We start from the raw sequence: 17,472 nt of genomic DNA on the forward strand, positions 1-17,472 counted from the left end.
ATGGGCAGTTGCCTGGAGACGGGAGGACAGAGGTGAAGGGACCTTGACAGATGGACTAGAAGAGATAGATGTTGTAACTTTGGCTAGTTTGGGTCTGTAATTAGCCCCCACCAACCTGTGATGACAGGCAATTAGGCATTCCAAGGTGAGGCCTGGGGCTGCCTGGGCACTGGAGGCCTGAGTGCTGACAGCAACTGCAAATCTGCAGAGGGCTCTGGCTTAGTAGCAGAGGGAGTAGAATAGAGACATGCGGATACTTAGTTTCCCTTTGTTTTTCAGTTAACCGCTGTAAAGAGGAACCGACTGCCCTTGGCAGCATTCTCTCAGAATGCTATTTTCCGTAATCCTGTGGAAGCAGGCCCCAAAACGGGAAATGGGGACATGAACATTTGTTTCTTTGTGGCTGGTATAAGTTTCATTTGCCCTGAGTTTGTGGCTATTTGAAGACTGGCTTTGAGGTCACAGAGGCCCCAGAGATAAGCCTATATATGGCTGTTAAGGCCAAAGCAAAACACCGTGACAAAGTTATCTCAACCCTGGCCTTCCTACGGGCTCTCCGGGGAGGTCAGCGGGGCAGTGGTTCATGCAGCCGGCCATGAGTGATGGTGGAGTAAGTGAGGGTTTGGTATCACAGGGGCCTCATCAGACCCTCTCTCTGCTACTTGTGTGATCCTGGACATTGATTTTGCCTTTTCTGAGCTTCAGTTTTCTTTTCTATCAATGGACACACTAAGGCTGGTTTATGATTTAATCTGATCAAGTGTCAGGACCTTTTCCAGTGCCTGGCATAGTGTAGATGCTCACAGCAGGAATCGGTATAAGAAGTGTCAGAGCTCCCAACTGCTCAGCCCCTACAGGGAGAGAGCCTGGTTATTATCCACCCTCGTGAGACAGGCAAGAGCTCAGACTGTCTTGACTGGAGTCTTGTTTCTGCCACTTGCTTTACTATGATCTTGGGCAAGGTGCTCAATATCTGTGTCTCATTCCGAAGTGGGAATAATAATGGTCTCTATTTCATATGGCTGTGAAAGCACAAAGTGAGAAAATCTACATCAAGTACTTAGTCCCATGCCTGGTACATGGCCCCCCTCAATCATTAATAGCTAGTCTATTGTTACAGAAAATTCCTGTCCCTGGCAAGTGCCTAATACCCAAGGAGGGAAGTGGTCATGAGTAGTTATTACAGACACAAATTTCTCCAGAAAGACCAAAAGTTCTCCATTAAAATGCGCCACTTCACTACTTTGTCCCTTGCAGTTCATAAAGGGTGCTCCTTTGCAGTCCATCCTTTGAGTTCCTCCTTGGAAATAAGCAGGATAAGGTGTTTACCCCCCATGTATTAGTTTTCTAGGGCTGACATAACCACTTGCCATATACCAGAGGCCTTAAAACAATGGAAATTGCCGGGCGCGGTGGCTCAAGGCTGTAATCCCAGCACTCTGGGAGACCAAGATGGGTGGATCATGTGGTCAGGAGCTCGAGACCATCCTGGCTAACATGGTGAAACCCTGTCTTTACAAAAATACAAAATATTAGCCGGGTGTGGTGGTGGGCACCTGTAGTCCCAGCTACTCAGGTGGCTGAGGCAGGAGAATGGCGTGAACCCAGGAAGCGGAGCTTGCAGTGAGCCGAGATTGTGCCACTGTACTCCAGTCTGGGTAACAGAGTGAGACTCCGTCTCAAAAAAAAAACAAAACACAAAAACAACCAAACAAAAACAACGGAAATTTATTCTCACAGTTTTAGAGGCTGGAAGTCCAGAGGCAAGGTCTTGGCAAAGCCATGCTCCCCCCGAAGGCTGTAGGGGAGGATCCTTCCTTGCCTCTGCCTCTAGCTTCTAGTGGCTTCAGGCACTCCTTGGCTTGTGGCACCATCACCCCATCTCTGCCTCACTCTTCACATGATACTCTTCCCTGAGTCTCTGGGTCTCAGATCTTCCTGTCCTTTCTCTTCTAAGGGTAAGAGGCATTGGATTTAGAGCCCACCCTGGATCCCAGATGACTCATCTTGAGATCCTCCATTCAATTACAACTCTAATTAATTACATCTGCTAAGACCCTGTTTCCAAATAAGGTCACATTCATAGGCACCAGGGGTTAGGACTTCCACATATCTTTTGGTATAAATGCAATCCACTACACCCATGTTATGTATAAGGAAATTGGGGCTCAGAGGAGTTTCCTGCCTTTTCTGAGGCTGTATGGCTGCTTAGTGACACAGCTTGAACTAAGATCCAGGTTTCCTGATGTCTTGTCCAGCGCTGTATCCACTGCTCTGAACAACCCTCTGACCAGCATCCAACAGCCCAAGGGCAAGGCTAGGGGTGAAGTTTCCCTTCCACCCCCTTGCAGTATGTGGGCACACGGAGCTCCTGTTCTGGGCCTTTTAGGCCCTACCCTCTCTCCCTCCAACATCAGCGCAGGCTTTTCCATGTGTCTTTCTCTGTGGAGCTGTTTCATGATAATTTCTTCCAGTGGAAACTAACCTATATCTGTGACCCTCCCCTCTGCTACTTGAACCACAGCCAGATGTAGAGGCCTTGAGCCCTAATCCAGTGGAGGGCATAGGGATATAGGAATTGCACCTCCTCTGACAAACTGGTGCTGTTTGGGCAATCGAGCTGTCAGATACCTTGAATCATGCCCAAAGACAGCCAGCCACCTGGCATCTATGCCAAGGGCTCGGCCTGGCTAGGACAATGCCAACAACCACATGTCCTTGGGCCAGAGGAGGGGACCTCACCATCATGGAGGCCTTTCCCCAAGTCCAGAGACAAGGTCGTGAGCTGCCTGTGGAGCTTGCCTTGACTTTGACCTTATTTGATTTTGACTGTGGGGCCAGTTTCCTAACTTAAGGAGGATAAAAACACACTCTCAGCTGTCTCCCAGGCTGTGAGGATCACATGAACTAACTTATATAAAAGTTGTTTAATACAAGTGTGAGGATTAATTATATGGTGATTAGTCTCCCACTTTTGTCCTCCCCACATCACACACAAACCAAACCCAGACTCCTGAAAAACTGGACTCCTTCACCAGGTTGTGCACCTGTTCCTCTTCCCAGAGTGCCCAGGTGCACAAAAGCAATCCCCTGCCTTTCAGAGGGGAGATGGTCTACCCTAAAGGAGGAGGCAGGGGCCTTGAAAACGGCAGTGGGGCTCCCCCTTGCACTACCGTGAAAACCTCTGGGTCTCTTTGGAGTGGGAATGGGGCTTCCTGGTGTCACGAAGCAGCTGTGACAGGCTCTACGGATGGATTTCCATTTTAATGGATGTGTCAGGGCATCAAAATGTCTCTGTTGTGTTCAGTCCTCATTAAAATGGAAGCCCATTGCTACAGGGCACAGAGGAGGTATGCTGCATTATTTATTGTTTTTTATCTGTTTTCCTAAAACTGGGCTGTTCAGGTTCAAATGGCAGATAAAATTGCCACCCACCTCTCTCCAGCCTGTCATTTTCCAGCCCACATCTGTTCACCGCACATTGTATGTTAAATGTTACATTACCAGAGTGTCAGAAGCCCCGAACAGTACCTCCAAAATCTGATTTGTCTAGCTTCCTGGCAAGTTGTAGGGGTTATTTCTGTTCTTTCCTTTCTTAGGAAGGTCCCTGGCTCTGGCTTCCATTCCTCTGCATTCTGGCCTCTTCCCCATCTTGTATCCCATGAAGCCACTGCCCTAAGTGTCAGGAAGTTCCTGCCTCTTTCCATTGATGTCTTTGTTCCCTGCCTTCCATCTTGACCCTGCACTTAACCAAACCCCTAATTCTCTCTCCCAGATTATGGTAGAGTTGGATGTGAAATAAAAACTCCATTCACTGCCCATAAATCCTAAGGACTTCTAACAGGACAAACAACTACTAATTCAGCCCCACATCGCTTGGAGAGCTGTGTCTACGTTTATTTATTGAGATTACTTATCATTGCACTGATGTTGTTACACAATTACTATGCATATATGCTGGATCAAAAGGACCATATTTCCATAATTGTGACTAACTCCTAGAAAGACAGAGATCAGTTGAAATGCCTGTGGTGCACTTAAAGTTTTACTTAACCAAAATATATCATATTCTAAGTAGGAGGAGAAAGAAGCAGTTTGTGTAGGCAGACATGGAAAAAATTTTGTTTTATAATGCTGGACCTTCGAACGTCATCTGTTAAGATAAAAATCCTGTAACAAGTGCCACATGACTCAAATTCTGAAGTTGAAGTGGGGTTCTGTTACAATGCATATATCTCTAGAATTCGCACCTCCAGGTTGCATAAACTAGAGATAAAACAGAGTTGATAGCCAGTTTCACTGTAATGAATTAGGGAAGGGGAAAATAGTATCTTAAATGAGGCAAGGAGGGACCACCATTCTATCACCTCATATCCTTGTTTCTCTAAGCCAAAAGTCAGCAAATTATGGCCTATGGGCCAAACCCAGCCCACCACCAGTCCCATACAGGAATACCTATTGCTTCCTATATTGCCTATTGTGTTTTCATGCTACAATGGCAGAGTTGAGTAACAGAGACCATATGGCCTGCCAATCTGAAAATATTTACTATCTGGCCCTTTACAGGAAAAGTTTGTTGGCTTCTGCTTTGAGCTGTTGACACTCTGTGCAGTTTAGCATCCATAGGTGAACTTTCTGACAGAAGAATCTGACAGTCTGCCCTGTTTAATATCTGCAGCAACCAAATAAAACCAAAACAAAATAATCTGTATTCCAGAGGCTGGAGCATAGAAAAACTATACAACCCAGTGTCACGTAGTCAGAAGATTAACTATGCTTCTTCTTTGTAGATTGCTTGCTCCTGGATATGCTTTTCCCCTCAGGAATGAAAATAGCACCATTAATAATAGTAATACTGCATTTGAATGGTTCCCAGCATTTATTGAATGCTTCTGATATGCTTTGAATAGCTTACATATATTCGTCTATGGCCATGCCACCCTGAACATGCCCGATCTCGTCTGAATAGCTTACACATATTCAAACAACCCTGGGGAGGTAGGTGGTAATCATGACCCACTTTACAGACAAGGAAACTGTGGTCCAGAGAAGGTAACTGACTTTCCTGTGTCACACACCTGGAAGCATCAAAGCCCATTGGAACCCAATCTGATGCGTGAACCTACATCATGATCCAACACTCTGAGAAGCATGTCTTTTTATAGCGTTTGTTGAAATGAAATTTTATCTAGATTTTCACAGAATCGTAGAATTTTATAGCTGGAACACTTTGGTACTTGTTGGCCCAGCATGTCTCATTTTGTCAGTAGTAACTAACATGTATATGATGCTTTAACGTTAAAGAAGCACGTTTACATAGATTCTCTTATTTGATACACATGCCACCCCATGATGTAGGCAGGTCTCCTTTTCCAGAAAAGGAATGGAGGACCAGAGAGTTTACACACATCGGTCAGTAAGAGCCAGGACTGGCTGGGCCTCATCCCTGCATTTTCTGACACTGAGATTTATTAGATTTCCAAACGCCACGTGACCCAAGGATTCAGTCATTTCACTTGTTCCAAAGCCTCCTAGCTAGTTGTCAGCAGCACCAGGGCTAGAAAAAAAAAAAAGGTGAACCTATAATCCCTGGGCAAGAAAGGGGAGCTAGTCCAGGAACGTCTGATCATCTCCCTGAGGAGGACGGGGCAACATGAGGCCTCCCGAGGCTTTGGGGTGGCTGGTTTCTAGTGACAGCTGCAGATCCTTTCATCCCACGTGTGCTGACTATTATGTGCCAGGCACTGTATTAGAGTAGTACGTTTCAATCCAGAGAGTTTATGAAAACAGAGATTGCTTGGCCCCACCCCCAGATATTTCATTTCAGCAGGTCTGGGGTGGGCCTAAGAATTTTCATTTCTACCATTTTCCCAGAGTGGCAGTGCTGCTGCTAGGGATCACATTGAGAGAATCACTGTATTAGAGGCTCGAGACACGGTGACTGAATCAGAAAGAGTTGTGGTTCCTGCCCTGAATGGAGCTTGCATATGTGAGTGAGTGGATGAATGAACAAATGAATGAATGAATGAATGAGTGTGGGGGCAGAGAGAGTGCAGTGAGTAAAGAACACCTTTACAACACCGTGTGGAAAGAACTAGAATAGAGATAGGTATAGGGAACCGAATAAAGAAGCCAGCTTAGTCTGGCTGAGTCCAGAAGGCTTTGCAGAGGAGTTGGCCCCTGGTGGGCTCTGAAAGTCCCAGAGGTGTCAACCAGGCAGAAAGGGGACGTGAGTTTATTCCTAAGAAACAGCTGGTGAAGAGGCACAGGGTAGGAGAGTGGGAGGGCTGAGAGCCTCCATGAGTTGGGGAATTCACGGTAGATCTGACTGTCATGAAAGGTGCATTTGTGTGCAAGAGACAGGGAGGCAGGAAATAATGAGAGAAAAGGCCAGGGGGCAAAACAGCAGCCACGCCACTAAAGGTCTTGACTTGCATATCAGAAGAGCTGGGATCTCCTTCTAGAAGCAGTGGGGAGCCACTGAAGGAGTTCAAGGTGTGGAATAGCAAGATCAGGTGTGCATCGGAGAAAGATGCAGAGACTCGATGCACATACTGTCAGCTGGAATTAGGCCACGTGAGAGGACAAAGGACCTGTGGGAGAAATGGGCAATGCCACTGCAGATGGCTGGAAATAGGAGGGAAGAAAAACTTTTCTCAGCTGCATTTTATTTGGGACTCTTGCTAACTGCATTTTAGACCTTTAAAAAAAAAAAGTCACCAGAGAGCTATTGAGTGTCTCAGGAAGAACAAGGGAATGTTTGTTTTGATTCTACTTTGCTGTGTGACCTTGAGCAAGTTACTTAATCTTTCTGTGCTGCTGTTTTCCTCATCTGTATGAGGATGGGAGTGAGTTGTGAGGATTACGTGGGATAGTATAAGTAAAATGCCACCAAGTGTATTGTAAGTGCTCCACACATGTTTGGTATTTTTATTAATTTATTTTAGTTGGCATCCTTTCCTTTCCTGGGAGAGATGATATGGTTGAATATTTTTGTTTCATCTCTGGTCTCTGTAATTAGCCTGCTTTCTTCAAGAAAGAGAACAGCAAGAGTTCCTCCAGTAGGCAAACACAAGTGCTTGTCCTTTTTGACTGTCTTTGTCTTTTTTTTTTTTTTTTTAGAAGTAATTTCATGGCTCATGCACTTGATATTCCATCAGGAAAGCTGGGCCCCTATATCAAGCAGATGATCGTCCCTGCTGGGCATTACATTGGCAAATCACAATTCTGTTAATTAACACAATGTGGGATTCCAGCTCTCAACTCCTTTCAAACTCACCCTTTCTTCCTTGGGTTTTGAGTTGCAGCCTCTCTCCTCTGCTGAGCCCCGGGTGACATATGTATCTTGGAGCCATCCCTTTGTCTTTGCTTAGCCTTGGGCTCAGCAGCCGCCAGGCCATGGGCCACCTGCCTACTCCACCTCCACCTGCCTTGCACATCCTTGCTCTGTGCCTGCCTTTTTATCTCAACATCCCCATCACCTGTTTTCTGGAAAATTTCCCGATTTCTCCCCAGTGTAAAAAGGGGCATGTGTTTCTATTCCAAGCACTTTTCTTTGACTTGGCATGCCTTCATGGACTTCAGCGGGGAGTCTGGGTCTGCATAATGAGCCTCTCAGCATCGCAGCTGCCAGCCTAGAGGAGCACTGCTTTGCTAATGCAGATGTAACAAATTCCACCAAACAAAACTCCCTGAACAGACGCCTTCACAAGTCAGGGCTCCAAGCTCTGCCTTTTGTTATCACTTTGCCTACTTCCCTTGAGACTGTGTCCTTGGGCCTTTTCTTTTCTTTTCTTTTCTTTTCTTTTCTTTTCTTTTCTTTTCTTTTCTTTTCTTTTCCCTCCCTCCCTCCCTCTCTCTCTCTTTCTTTTTTTCTTTCTCTCTCCTTCCTTCCTTTCTCTCTCTCTTTCCTTCTTTTCTTTTCTTTTCTTTCCCAGTTCAGGGTAATGGGTTATAATAATCCACCCACATCCTCTGGCCTGGTACCTGTCACCCGAGACCTAGAAATTGCAGCCTCAGAGGTGTGGTGACTTATAAAGTCCTCAGCAGAGCCAGGTCCTAACCCAAACCTCCTCACCTCTTTTTCGGCACAAACTCTGAAAGAACTTTGAAAAGTTGAGAGGACTGTGTGTATCATGCAATCTCTTGTTGCTGTTGCCATGACGATCATATTAAAAGTGGACCTCCATGGGCACTGGATTGTACACTTGAATATGATGAAGATGATCAATTGTGCTACAGTGTTTTAAAAGGCGTGAAATTCTGATGCATGCTACAACATAGATGAACTTGGAAAACATGCTAAGTAAAATTAATCAGATACAAAATAACAAATGTCGTATGGTTCCACGCATTTAAGGTATATGAGTGGTTGAATACATAGAGAAATTGGAATGGTGTTCATAGATGATTGCCACTTTACTCGAATAAAATAAAAAAAGAAAAATTTTTAAAAAGAAATTAGAATGGTGGAGGCTAGCGGCTGAGGAGAAGATGGAGAGTTAAAGCCTAATGGGGACAGAATTTTAGTTCGGGAAGATGAACAGTTCTGGAGATGGGTGGTGGTGATGGTTGCGCAACAGTATGAATGTATTTCATGCCATCAAACTGTATATTTTTTAATGGTTAAAATGGTAAATTTTATGTTATGTATAAACATAAGTTTTAAAGGGGGAGGAAGGAACCACCATGAAAGCATTTTTAAAGCCCCAAATGAGCATTTTTAAAAAAGCAAAAAATGTAAAAATAACTTTTTAAAAGCTCCCTTTATTGCCTCAAAGTCATTCTCTTAGCTTTAGGATATAAAAAATGGATTATGTATAATTTGGGTTGTTCACAAAAATCATTGTGTTTGTTTGGCGCATTCAATTTAAAAGTATAACTCAACTCACCCATTCATTCAGCACATTTATGGAGATGGTGTGGGAGGCAGAATGCTCAGCCTGAAATAAAACAATCAGTGCAAACTCGCTAATTGATTTTCATTTAAAACGGTTGACATTTTTCTTACAAATAGGTTGACAAGTTGCTGAACCTAAGGAATCCAGCATCTTTTGATTCTTGTGGGTTGTATTGGTGAGTCTCTTTCAGGTTACCGGGAGGAGGCAGGTCTGGCTTGTCTTTGGTGACAGGCTTTTGTTGCAAGGATGTGAGGGAATGAAGGGTGCAGGGAAACTGTATTCTCCCTGGGTCCCAGGGCTTCCCAGGTTGGACTCTGCAGAAACTGTGACTCAGTGTTGTTTGGGTTTCAGGCTGAGCTTGAGTAAGCTGCCCTTTCAGTATGCTCTTCATAGTCCTGTATCCCCAAAGAGCATCTGATTGGGTCAGTTTGTCATTGTTCAGTAAGAAGTGACCACATAGGGCAGGGCATCCCTCCACACCATCTCTGAAGCATAAGATCGTTACGACAATTAAATGAGTTAAATGGAGAGTCCTTAGAACAGTGTTTTATTCAACACATGGTGAGTGCTGAATCAATGTTGTCATTCTTATGAAACAAGACACAACGCAAGACTCTAGGATGAGAGTGGGAGAGTGCAGGAACGAAGTGTAAAATCTAACCAACGTTTGAATATTCTGATTCAACCTCATCCAGATATAAATTGTTCAAGAGCCTGCTCTAAAGGTGATCTGGGCTTTAGAGTGGAGGCAAGTTCAGAAGAGAAGCAGCATGACCATCTCTTAGGTTTCTGCCTTGGGATCATGGGCCCAAGAGAGTTGCAGCAGCCTGAATTGGTTGACAACACAATTCATGCTGTATATTGACAAAAAAAAATTCCACTTATACATTTAGATTCTGCAAAATGTTGAGTTTTATTTGATCTGAACCATTTGCTAGAGAGTATTTGGATAGATTCAGATGAGGGAAGGAAAAGAAAATGGCTTTGCCAGTGATGTGCAGTGCTCAGTGGAGCTCGGGGGAGTCAGGCTCACCCAGTGCTCAGTGCCCCACATACATCACCTTCGTGGAGCACATAGTATGTGCCATGTGTGAGCCCCTCAACCCTCACATTCTGAGGGGAGGCACTACTGTTAATCCCATTTTACAGAGGAGGAAACTGAGGCATAGAGATAACCAGTCTGACAAGAGCCAGTGTTCACACCCAGCAGTCTGACTTCAGACACTTTTGGGTCTCAAAAGTCTCAATTTCTAGTTTTAATTTAACAGCATCACTGTAATTGGTGAAGTCTTTTGTTCTCCTTTAGATCTTTGGAAGAATGCTCAGCTTCATGATGTCACAGAGAAGCACAGTTGATTGTGCTCAACCTCAGTGTCATTTTGATCTTTCATGTTATGAAAAGCATTGGTCCGCCAACCGTGAATATTACCCGTGCCCTTCTGTGCACCACTCACAGTGCCATGTGTAAAGCGATTGTATGCCACCCCCATCCTCTGCCTGACATTCAGGATTTTACAGCTGATACATTGTTTAGGGTATCTGCGTTTCCTTTTTCTATTTTTCTGTAGAAAAGTGATTCCAAATCACAACTTTTTTTCTTCCCCCAATCCCAACGTGTATCTGTAAATGTGTAATTGTTGTGAGTCACATTGATACTTCTTTTAGAGATTCCTGTGTATATTCCAATTCTTGAAAGAGACCTACTCAAAGATTGCCTCGTGGACAAATGGCATAACAGCCTTAAGGATCTTCAGGAAAAGCAAAATAAAATTGAAAAGACTTCTGCCCGTGCGTATTGTCAATCATGGACAGAGACGTTATAGAAAAAAGTGCTCTGTTCTTTTGCAAGACCTTGGATCCTTTTTTCTGGCATTCTTGGGTCATTTTCCTCTAAGTCAAGTCATTGAGAGTATTTAGCAGGCAGCTGCTGATAGTATTTGGTTCACAGAGGCTGCTGATGAGAAAACTTTCTTTGTGGAATCCAAATGCCTCCATGGAAGGACAGCTTCTGGGTAGACGATGCTGAAAAGAGCTGTTTGAACTTCCTTTATCCTTATATTCCTTATCTAAGCTTGAGGACATTTGTTTGTTTCTGTGTTTGTTCTTGAATAATGCTTTAAGTATTTTCCTCTTTGATGTAAGGGCAACACATACTTATTATTGTGGGGAATTTAGAAACCACAGAAAACGATAAAGAGGAATAAAAAAATCATTGAAAATTCTCTTCTCTCGCTATTAACCTTTGGTATATTTCCTTTTGGTCTTTTTTTCTTGCTTATTATTATCATTAGTGTTTATAATCATTATAATTACGTATCCAGGAGCAGATAAAACTACAATTTCATGTCTAGTTTTTTCCAACATTACTTAATGTCTCCAAAAACATCATTTTTATGGCTGTGTAATAGCTCATAATGTGAGTATACCATAATTTCTATAACCATATCCCAATCGTTGGAATAGTTCAGGTTATTTTCAGTCTTCACAGTAGGGTATTTAATGTCTGCAATATGCTTCTTACATAAAAGGATATAGTTGGTCAGCCTGTAACATTTGGAAATTAATACTTCACTAGAGAGTATCTGCAAATGACTTCCTTCTCAAACTAATTTGCTGGATAGAAAGATGTAAATGTTTATATAGAAAGCTATTGTCTAGCTTATATCTATCTCCATCTTCTCTGAGCCTCTCTCTCCCTATCTATACTCACATACCCACAAATACACTGTTATTATAAATGTGTATTTATATATACATATCTGCTTCACATAAACATTATCTAACTTTGAGAAATTAAATGATCCCTGCAGAGTTCCAAAAGTTGGGTCAATTATATGTGTGCGTTATTATTTATTCTATTATTTGCTACAAATCAAGCTCAATTGATCATTTCCATGTCATTAGAAGATAAGTGTATCTTTCTGAGGGCTAAGGGTCATGCTGAGCTAGAAGGTTGCAAGGCTGGAGAGGAAGTGCCTTCTCTCCAGCATCAGCAAAGGCTGGGGACAAGCAGAGCATGAAGCAGGGCATGGAGAAGGGTGAGCCAGCTGCCCAGTTGGCCATGACACTGAGTGTGTGAAGGAGGGAAGAGAGAAAGGAGATTGTGCTGGTGAGGAGGGTCACACAGGAAGGGCCTAAAACCTAGGCCTTTGGTGTGCACTTCACTCTGACAGACAGTGGGAAGCCACAGGCTTGAGCATGGAGGAGAGAGAATGAGGTTGGCTTTAGGAGAAGTCATCTGGCAATAGGACATGAAATGAATTGGAGCAGAGAAACTCCGGAAAGACAGACTCTGGGGAGTGGATCTGCAAGAGGGAAGAAGACCAGTGCTTACTGAGCTCGTGCTGAGGGCCAGACAGCATTTCATGTAAACTTTCTCATTTTACTGCCTGTCCATAGAGATGGGAAAATTGAGGCCTGTTGAAAGTCACAGGGCAGAAAGCGGCAGAGACAGTGTTAAACTGAAAACTGAAGCTCAGGCTCACTTGACTATGCCGAGCTGCCTGGGTTCAAGAGAAGAAGGGCAGAGTCAGGAGCAGAGGCAGCATCTCCAGGAGCCAAGAGGAGGAGCTGCAAACACTGGTTACTGTGGAGGCAAAATCAGGTTAACTTGGCAACCGATCAGAAATCCAGGAACAAAAAGGAATGAGACTCAAAATGTCCCTGAGATTTGGGGGACAGACAGATGGCGAGGATGGTGATGCCATTGGCATCAATAGGGGAGGTGCCCTTTGATAGTGAAGATGAGAACCTGGGTTTTAGAAGTTCTGAATTAGAGGCATAGGCAGACCACTCAGGTCAACATGTCCCATCAGCTGTGAAAGATGTGGATCAGAAGCCCAGGAGAAAGATCGGCACCACTGATGGAGACGTGACAGACATAAGATGCATAGAAATGCACTTCTGATTCATGTAAGTTACAAATATATATGAATGAAGCTAAAGCACAATGTAATATTATAAGCTTATATAAATAAACTCTCACCTTTCAATAGGGAGAATATTCTTTTTAAATTCTTTGTTGAGTCATAAGATCTGAGAGCCAGAAGGAGCCAGGTTTCCGCTTCCTTGCAGTTCCGAAACCTTGAGTTTTGTTGTGTGTTCTCTTGTGCTGAGTCTTCTGAGCAGGCAGGACAGTGAGTTCCTTGTTTAGCCTTGTTAACTTCCTCAAGAACATGTGGAGGACACACCAGTGAGTCCGTCCTATTCACAGACGTCGGAGGTGCTGTCCCAAGTCCAAAGACATTCCCACCACCTCTACATCCAAATCCTACAAGCACGGAAGGCCCTGACTCTTTTTTCTTTTCCAGTGACAGAGACAGTGTCTCCAGAAGGCAGAAATAAATCTTGAACTTGAGAATTGTTTTGTGCTACTGAGTAGGAGGACACAGGAAGTATAAAGACTCCATGAGCTAGTTTCAGAGAAATATCTTGCCTCTTGCTCCTTTAGGAATCACCTGGGGAGCAGAACAGGCTGGCTATCAATATATAAACATCTTGCCTTAAATATTGTACCCATCATACTTTAAAAAATCCACGATCCATTTAGTTTTATTCCAACTTGGAGGTAAATCAAACACACCGTTTCCTTTGGGAGAACTGAAAAAAAAGGTTTTGCCCAAATGTTTCTCATTTTGTTCTGGATTTTCACGTATCTGCCAATGACCTTGGCCTCATTAGTGAGCACCTTATTCAAGCAGGCTTCGATAGCCTGCCACAGAACAAAGACAACATCGAGGGCAGAGGGAGAGATTGCTACACATGGGGCTAACGGGGTGGGGATGCTTGTCTCTTGTAGAACCAGACACAAAGTACATAACGAGCATTTACTTAACAAAAGATCCAACGGCAAAACGCCGGCAAAATTCAAAAGTGACTGACTACACGTGAAGCATGAAAAGTGTTTCCAGTCACGTGAGACGCTTCAAGCATAGAAAGCAAACCATGCAAAATGGAAAGCGTTTGAAAACATAAAAGCAAAGCCATTAGGCATCACTTTTGAACAAAACGAATAGAAAAGGCTTTCTCATCATCTGCCTCTAAGTGAGCTGTGTACAGTGCACTGTTGACGGTTCCTGGCACATAGTAAGTGCTGAGTAAATGTCAGCTCCTTCCTCCTTTGCTAGCTCATCATCCAGGAGAGACACTGTGGACTGCTAGTCATTCATGCTCCTACCAAATGGAATAGATGGATTCCTTCATTCCATAGAGATTTAGAGTTTCTGCTATGTCTTAGATGCTGCGAGAGACACAAAGAAGAAAAAAATGCAGCCTCTGTTCTCCAAACAATTGGATGACTGCCTAAGATGTGGGAGAACAGTAGGAAAGAACACAACAAGAGAACCCCAAGGCTTTCTGGACCAGCAGCCTTCTCAAGACAGAAGGGCTGGTGTCTTACCCATCTTTGTCTCTTCAGGGCCTAGAATAATACCTGACTGAGAGATAGACCTCAATGAATGAATAAATGAATGAGTCAGTGAATGAATAAATGAATGAATGGGCACTAAGTGAGAAGTCCCACCCACAGTGATGCTACATGATCGGCACTTCTTACAGAATGGGTGATTCTAGAGGACCTGTGAGTGATTTGGGAAGAGGAAAGGTGCCTCTCACCTGTAAACTCATCCACTTTTCTCCCTACCCCCCACCTAGCAAGCTGTGTTCTCTCTTGTTTCACTCTCCACTAGCGCCTTCCACTGAATGTGCCTGTGTGGGTGTACCTGTACATTGCGTGTCTGTTTCTAAGCCTTTTTTGAGCACTTACATAGCAGTTACTTTGTGCCAGCCTCTAAGTAATATGCAAATATAATTCTCATACCAATCTTATGAGATAGGTACTATTATTAGACCTTCTCAGAGCTGAGGAAACTAAGGCCCAATGATATTAAGGTCACATGACTAGTAAGAGGTAGATCCAGAGCTCAAGTCCAGACAGTCTGACTCCAAAGCATTGTCTTTTACCACTGAACTCTGCTGTCCACGTTTATCAAGTAGAACCAGGAAGAGCTTCCCTCAGTTTGCCTGTGGTCTGCTATATTGACTTGGATGAGATTCAGAGCATGGGAAAGTTTAAGTCCCGGGTATTAGGTTCATCCTCTCTGCTAAGTCTTTCTCCTCTTCATAGAAATATACTTAAGTCTTACATCCTTTATAAAGAGAAGTCCTCCCTGACTCTGTGTTCCATCCACACTCACTACTGCTCCATTTCCCTCCTCTTCTCTCCAGCCAGGCTACTTGAAAGCATACTGGTTAGGAGTGACTTTCACTTCCTTACCCCGCACTCATCCCCAGTAACCCAATGAAATTGACTTCCACTAAAAGAGCCCTTCACAAGGTCACAAGGGACCTCTTCTAGTTGTAAATCTAGTAGGGGCCATGCAGGAAAAAAATACGCTGTAGTAGAAACCGTACTTCATATCATTAGCACGATGCCTGGCACACAATCGGCACTCAGCAAATTGCAGTTGAAGGTTTTATGATCTTATGTCTTATTTGATCTCAGTAACATTAGCCATCGGTGAAACCTGTTCATTTCTTCACTTCCATGGTGTCCCTTATGTTAGGTTTGCCCTACCCTTTTAGGTCATCTGTGTTCATTCTCCTTCTTCCCTTCTTCTTATCCCTTAAATGTTGGTATTCAAATTCTGTCCTTACCCTTCTTTTCTTCTCACTTTATGTTCCATCTCTGGGAAAGCAGGCATTCAATCCTACAGCTTTAACTACATGATTTTCAAGTCAGTGTCTCAAGTCGTAATTGCTCCCCTATGTGCTAGACTTGTACAGCCAGTGCCATAAAGGGCATTTCCAATTAGGTGTGTATTAGGCACTTAACGAATTGAACTTGACAAATTTCTCTTCTCTTATGAGATTTGTCCTTCCGTGCTATTTTTATTTATTTATTATTATTTTTTAGATGAAGTCTCACTCTGTTGCCTAGGCTGGAGTACAGTGGCACAATCTTGGCTCACTGCAACCTCCGTCTCCCAGGTTCAAGTGATTATCCTGCCTCAGCCTACTGAATAGCTGGGATTACAGGCATGAGCCACCATGCCCAACTAATTTTTTTGTATTTTCAGTAGAGATGGGATTTCACCACGTTGACCAGGCTGGTCTTGAACTCCTGACCTCAAGTGATCCACCCACCTTGGCCTCTCAAAGTGCTGGGATTATAGACGTGAGCCACTGCTCCTGGTCCCGTCCATGCTTTCTATCATGCCCCTCCTCCAAAAAAAAGAAAGAAAAAGAAATCCCAAAAGAAAGGCAACACTCTAGGTCTCCTCTTTGAGTCTGTATCTTGGTCAAGGATATCACCAAGGATATCATTTTCCCCATCATCCAAACCAGAATCCTGGGAGTCATCAGTGGCTCATCTTTCCCCTTCTCTCGTATTCAATTGATCACTAATTCCTATCAGTTTGACTGTTTTACTACCCCTGAATTCAGCCTCTCAACCCTGTTCTCCGCTACAGTGCAGGTTTTCATCATTTATGGCATTGTCTTGTCTCTAAGACTTTCTTCCTCCCAGTCAGAACTCCACTCTGCAGCCATGGTCATCTTTCTAGAGAAAACGAAAACCTAACCAGCTTCTCCCCAGCTTAGACTCCTTCAGTGGCTCTCCATGGCCTTCAGGATGAAATCCATGCTCTAAGCATGGCATATGGAGTCCCTGGTGAGTGATTGACCAAGTGAATTCCTCATTAAAAGCAGTTTAATTGAGCAAAAATCTCTATCCCCTTCTCTAGTCATCAGGATGGAAAATTGGAACATGTATTTATTCCCAGAAAGAGAACTTAGCTGGTTACAGCAAGTATATCTTTGTCCCTAACAGATCACTACGATCTATTATGTGGCTCTAAGTCAGCATGTTGTAATAATTACGAGGCAAAAAAAAAAAAAAAAAAAAAACCCATTACACAGGAGTATATAGAACATTTACTCTTTCTCATATTCATCAAATATGATAAGCAGACTCCTGCCTTGGTGCCTTTGCATCTGCTCTTCCCTCTACCTGGAATACTCTTCCCCCAGACATTCACATACCCATTCCCTCCCTTCCTCACGTGTCTGCTTAGATGTCACCTTATTGAGAGCGCTTCCTTGACCTCCATATGTTAAATAGCAACTCTCCTACATCTACTTCGTTACAGCTCATCCCCCAACCTACTTAATTTTTTCTCCACAGCATTTATTGCTGCCCCCCACCCCGCACCACATACACGTATATATGAATATGCATGTAGTTTGTGTCTTTCTCTGGAAAGTATGTTTAATGGAGCTGGTAATTCGGTTAGGTCCACTGCTTCACCTCTTGCACACAGCAGCTGCTTGAGAAACATGCATTGAATGAATAAATAAATGAATGTAGGATGAACCCAAAGAGGGAATTTCTGTTGATGGAACTTTTTTTCAAGTGAGAGGTAAGATACCGACTTTAGTTTCCTTCTACGGAGTTTCTTTTCTTGGCAAGATCTTTATTTGAATGAACTTTAACCATCTGCTAAAAAAAGCATGGGTCAACATAGCCTTCAAAAATAAGTCAATAGAGCTGCAGAGAAAGGCACAGGGGAAAGGA

The 17,472-nt window shown here is 43.6% G+C and overlaps 1 protein-coding gene and 1 long non-coding RNA gene across 2 annotated transcripts in view; one reads left to right on the forward strand and one right to left on the reverse strand.

Moving 5' to 3' along the window:
• TMEM178B (transmembrane protein 178B) overlaps positions 1-17,472 on the forward strand; it is a 404,309-nt gene that overhangs the window by 327,065 nt on the left and 59,772 nt on the right. The window lies entirely within an intron of this gene.
• On the reverse strand, positions 9,798-13,470 carry LOC105740745. Its single transcript, XR_001116818.2, has 2 exons — positions 12,886-13,470; positions 9,798-12,317 (listed from the first exon to the last, which is right to left on the reverse strand). It is a non-coding gene; the product is annotated as an uncharacterized LOC105740745 (long non-coding RNA).

Source organism: Nomascus leucogenys, chromosome 13 (genome assembly GCF_006542625.1).
Source record: "Nomascus leucogenys isolate Asia chromosome 13, Asia_NLE_v1, whole genome shotgun sequence".
Lineage (NCBI taxonomy): Eukaryota > Metazoa > Chordata > Mammalia > Primates > Hylobatidae > Nomascus > Nomascus leucogenys.